We start from the raw sequence: 5,747 nt of genomic DNA on the forward strand, positions 1-5,747 counted from the left end.
ACCCCCTGAGGGACGGCCCTTCCGGCTCCCCAGGAGAGAAAGATGCACCCTGGGTGCATGAGCTGGATGGTCAGGGAGGGCTTCCCTGAGGAGGCGACCTCTCCCCAGGACGGGGCTGGCTGACGCCACCCGAGAATTGGAGGAACAGAAACAGAAGGTGGAGGGCCAAGTCTGTCTGCCGCCTCCCTTTCTCCAGGGTGACTGTGAGGGAAGCTCAAGGTGAGGGTGGGCCTGAGGCCTGCCACCCCCACCCCCATCTCTGAAATGAGGTGACCCCCCCACAGCCTGTCCAGACCTTTGGAACATTCCTCGGCTTCCATCCCCGGAGAAGGTGAGTCAGCAGCCCTGAGGACAGCTGCCTGGGTGTCCCCGGGGTGACCCCCCCCCTTGAGGACTGGGACCTGGCACGCTGGGACCATGGGCACCCAGGAAGCAAGGGGTCTCATGAGAAGGGGAGGGTGGCCGGGTGTGGATGGCACTGGCTTGCGGGGGTGGGGGGCTGTCTCCCAGGGGTGTCTCTGGGGCACCCCCCCAGACTCACACACAGCTGCCTGGAGAAGGGGGTGACGGGCCAGGACGGGGTGGGGGATTGCTGCTGCGTCTGGTCTGGGGGGGTAGACTGGCACATTCCATGGCCCTCGGCTCAGTCTTGGGGGTTCGAGCAGCTGATGATTAACCCGGGGCCCCAGCTCCGGTCCACATTCTGGCCGACTCCAGCCGGGCACGGGGCTGTGGCTGGGCGGGCGGGGTCCCCTGCTGCTGCCCCCCAAAGAGACATCGGGGACGTGGGATGGCAGGGCCTAACCCCCTTCCCTCCCACTCTGCCCCCCTCCCTGGGAGACCTGGAGACTCAGGCTCCTTCAGGGGTTGGGGTCTGTCCCATCTTGCATGGGGGGCTGCCTTTGTGGGGGACCCCAGGACTCACAGTCTCTGCACAGCTGGAGCCCGGGGGCCCTAAACGGCCCCCTCAGAGACTTAGGGAGGGCTCAGTGGGCAGAGCGCACACCTTGTCCCACCCGAGGCTCCCTGGACCCCCTGAGTGAGGACAGACCAAGTGAAGGACATGGAGGGGGTCCCACAAGGTCACCTGAGGTCATCAAGGCCTGTCCTCCCCGCCCCTGCCTCTCTCTGTGCCCACGAGGGTGTCCCAGTCTCCAGGGATGCCACGGGGAGCACAGGTTACCCCCAGAGGCCCCCGCCTTCTAGGGGAATCCTGCCCAGGGTGGTCTGCCCCCCCCCCAGGAATGAGAAACTGGTTCATTCCTCAGAATCACAGGAGTGGGGGGGGGAGGGTGACAGGCACGTGACGGCCCCCAAAAGCGGTTGGCACCCAGGCCCGCAGGGTGTCACAGAGAGTGGCTGTGCCCTGCACCGGCTCCGTGCCAGCCCCGGGGTGGGGCGAGGCTGAGCTCCCCAGGCCACGGGAACTGAGGGTGGCGTGTGGCCTGGGGAGGGGGGCCACTGCACACGTGGGGAGGGAGACCCCAGATGCCTTGGGTGACCCACAGCGTTTCGGCAGGAAGAGCCTGGTGGTCACACGGCCAGGACCCCAAACGGGCTGTCCCTCAGCTCTGGGGCCAGACACCAGGGCCCACGGGGTGTGCTCCCCTCACCACACACACACACACACACACACACACACACGGGGGCCCTGGGAGCCTCATCTTGCCACCTGCATTCTGCGGGGGTCCCCCAGCCAGGGCTTAGCCTTCGCAGGACCTGCCTCCCACCCTCCTGTGTCCCCTCTCACTCCCTGGAGGTCCGAGTCACTGGCGTCCCAGCGACTGGGACATTCCCAGGTGGCCAGGTGGAAGCAGGGCAGGCCACACTGGGGCTCCCTCAGCTGCCCCGCCAGGGCTGTAGGGAGCAGGGCCTCTGCACCCCTCAGCACTGAGCACCCAGACGGCACCCACATTAGCTGCTGGGCAGGACAGACATGCCAGGCTCTCCACAGCCTCCTGGACTCAGTACCCCTGGGCTCAGAGTGCCTGTGACTCAGCACCCCCTGAGCTCAATACCCCGCTACTCAGCACCCCCTGGGACTTGGCACCCCTTGGGACTCAGCACCCCCTGAGACGTGGCATCCCTTGGGACTCAGTACTCTTAGGACTCAGCACCCCCTGGGGCAGAGCAGCCCCTAAGACTCAGTATCTCCTGGGTTCAGCACCTCCTGGGGCTCAGTACCCCCTGGTCTCAGTAACCCCTGGAATTCAGCACCCCCTGGGATTCAGTTCTCCTGGGCTCAGCACATAGCAGAGTTCAGCACACACTGAGACTCAGTAGCCCCTGGGCTGAGTGAACACTTGGACTCAGTGCCCCCTGGGAGGGGAGCTGGGTGTCAGCCCTGCAGGAGCCCCAAGGCTCCTCCCCACAGTCAGACTGACGGTCATGGGCACAGGCTCACAGGGCCGGGCTGGCCACCCCATCGGGACAGGACACCGGCCTGGGCCTGGCAGCCGGGGGGAGTGAGCCAGGGCGGGTCAGAGCCTCGGCCAAGGCCGGTGTCCTGCTGTCACGCCACAGCCCCGCTGTCTCCCTGTGTGAGAGGCTCCCAGACCCATCCTGAAGGTGAGGACGCAGCTGGGCCCCACTCCAGGTCCCCCACCCCCACCCCCCAGGGCAGCAGGGGTGGCACAGGGACGGTCACATTGTCCCCAACTGTGGGCAAGTGTCACCACAGAATCTTCCTTAAGCACCGGCTCACACAGACACACTCGTCCCCGGCAGCTTGGGGGTGGGGGGGAGAGACCGAGATAACCCATCAGAGCATACCGCCGTGCACTAGGACCTGGGTTCGAGCCCCAGGCACATGTGGGGTGGGGGCGGTGCTGTGGGGTCACTCCATCTCTCTAACTGAGAGTGGAAAAAAAATCAAGATTGCTTGAGGGTGGAATTGCTGGAGCATAAAGCCCCAGAGTGGGGCTGGGGAGACAGCACAGGGCTTCTGCAGACAGACTCTCCTGCCTGAGGCTCTGAGGTCCCAGGTTCAATCCCCAGCAGCGCCATCAGCCAGAGCTGAACAGGGCTCTGGTCTGTCTGTCTCTTTCATTAAAATAAAGAAGGCTGGAGAGACAGCCTCATGGTTCTGCAAAAGTCTCTCCTGCCTGAGACTGTGAGGTCCGAGGTTCAATTCCCAGCACCACCATCAGCCAAGGCTGAGCAGGGCTCTGGAAATCATACACAGACAGACAGACAGACACCACCAGCAACGGGGAGGAGAAGGAAGAGGAAAAATCACGTCCAATGTGCCTGTAAGGGCTGGAAACATAGCTCACCCGGGAGGGGGCCTGTCTGGCCATGAGCAAGACTCGGGTTCAAGCCACAGCTGTGCACAGGGTGTTCTGGTGCTGCTGGCTCGCTCTCTCTCCCTCTCTCTCTCCCTCCCTCATCCTCTCTGGAATATTCAGCCCAGAGCAGTGAAGCCCCCACCACCACAAACAAGAATAACCCCAAGGTCCAGCCTCTCTCGCCATGGCTCCTGCTCTGGTGTCCCCACCTCGTGCCCAGGTTGTCACCTTGGCCGGCCTGTGCCCCAGCCCCCAGGGCTGGAAAGAGAGGATGGCCACCACCACCACCCCCCGCCCCCTGCCCGCACCAGGAATGTCTGGCCCTCCCTGCACCTGCCGTGTGGCCAGGCTGGGAGCCAAGGAGGAAGCCAGCTTGGGCTGGAGCCAGGTGTCCTGAGACCCAAAGTCCCCCTGGAGTTCCCCCCTGCTTCTCCCTTGAGCACCCAGGAGAAGACTGTGACCAAGGGGGCTGGTTCCCGTGACAGCCAGACGGGGCCCTCACAGGACACTGCCAGTCCAGCGCGTGATGGAACGGGGTCCCCGTGGAACAAGGAGTTTAAGCCCCAACACCCCAGGGGAGTCCCACAGCTCCGGGAAGCTGTGTGGGTGGTGGAGTAGTGCTGTAGTCTCTCTCTCTCTCTCAAAAAAAAAAAAAAAAGAAGAAGAAGAAGAAGAGCAAGAGGCGGAGAGACAGCTCATAAGGCAGGTGCTGTGAACACCACCCGGGTTCAAACCCTGGCACCACACGGGCAAACCCAGAGCAGCAGCAGCAGAAGCTGGGACGCTGTGGCCCCTGCGTCCCTCGAGTGAGAGAGCAGCCCAGGGAGGAGAGACTGTGCACACAGTCTTTCTGCTTGAGCAAGAGAAACACAGAACACATGCTGGAAACAGGACCGGAGAGGAGCATGACAGCCGCCTGGTCTCTGTGGTGAAAGGCTGGTCTGAGCTAGAGGCTACTTATTCCCTGTCCTCGTCACAGCGCGTCACAGCGGGGTCCCGGGCCCCCACTCCCCAGAGGAGGCCACCAGGCAGAACACTGGGGCTCACGGCTACCCTGGGCACTTCCGGTCTCGTAGGCTTGTTCCTAAGAGAGGGGATGGCCCCCACTGCCGGGGCAAGGGGAATCTCCAAGGTGGGTATCCTGAAAATCCGTCAGGAACACCAGTGCTGGGTGGGGGCGGGGGCAGGATTCTGGAAGTAGAGTTTGGAGCAGAAATAGGTCAGGCCTTCAGCTGGGTCTTTCTGGTTGTCGTTACTTTGTAAAGTGGGACTTAAATAGCAGGGGGGAAAAAACACCTTTTTAAAAATAAACCTTTTCTTTTCAATTTTATTTTATGGGACCAAGAGAAATGGAGAGGGAAAGAGAGAGGCAGAGAGACCCCGGCAGCCCTGCTTCTCCACTCGTGAAGCTTTCCCCCTGCAGGTGCGGACCAGGGGCTCGAACCCAGGTCCTTGTGCCCTGTGATGTGTGCGCTTAACCAGGTGCGCCACCGCCTGGCCCTGGCTTTTCTAACTAGCTCCCTTTCAAAAGATATAAAGCTAACGTGTGTTGTATTACTATAAATAGAGAATTAGCGAATCTTTTTTTGAACTGTGGAATATACATGGCAGAATTTTCACTTTAACCGTTTTTTAAATTTAAACTTTTTATTCTTTTATTTTTTAATAGAGTGATCTTTTTATTCCTTTTGTTACCCTTGTTATTTTATTGTTGTAGTTATTATCATTGTTGTTATTGATGTCGTCATCGTTGTTAGGACAGAGAAATGGAGAGAGGAGGGGAAGACAGAGAGGGGGAGAGAAAGACAGACACCTGCAGACCTGCTTCACCGCCTGTGAAACGACTCCCCTGCAGGTGGGGAGCCGGGGGCTCGAACTGGGATCCTTACGCCGGTCCTTGTGCTTTGTGCCATGTGCACTTAACCCGCTGCAATTTAAACTTTTTATCATCAAGCATTTTTGGTTTCATAGCAAAGTCGAGCCCAAAGCAAAGCTCCCATGTCCCCTGCCCTCCAGAGTCTCTCACACGCAGCGCCTGCCTCCTCACCACCACCAGGAGGGGGGATTCGCCCCCTTGGGTCACCACACGGGGGTGAGCCGTCGGACTGGAGTCCCCTGTGCTGCCTGGGAAGAACCTCCCTGGGAGCCCCCTTCTGAGTAGAGGACCCCCACCCAGCCTGGTGTCCCTGTCCCCAGCTGTCCCCCAGGCCTGCGGGGAGTGACAGGGACGTATGGCAGGGAGGTGGCCCAGAAGGTCCCAGCATGGACCTGGAGTCAAGAAAGGCTGCTGGGAGGAGCCCCTTTGTAGAGCAGCTCCAGACAGGGGCGCCCCCCCACCCACCCCCAACAGGGTGGGAGCTGTGGCTGGGGAGGAGGGAGGGGGCCCCTCCAAGCTTCTGCTGCTGGAGCTCTGCTGCCCCCCGCTGGCCGGCGCGGGTACTGCTGGTCCCCTACCTGCCG

This window comes from Erinaceus europaeus, chromosome 17, assembly GCF_950295315.1.
Source record: "Erinaceus europaeus chromosome 17, mEriEur2.1, whole genome shotgun sequence".
Classification (NCBI taxonomy): domain Eukaryota; kingdom Metazoa; phylum Chordata; class Mammalia; order Eulipotyphla; family Erinaceidae; genus Erinaceus; species Erinaceus europaeus.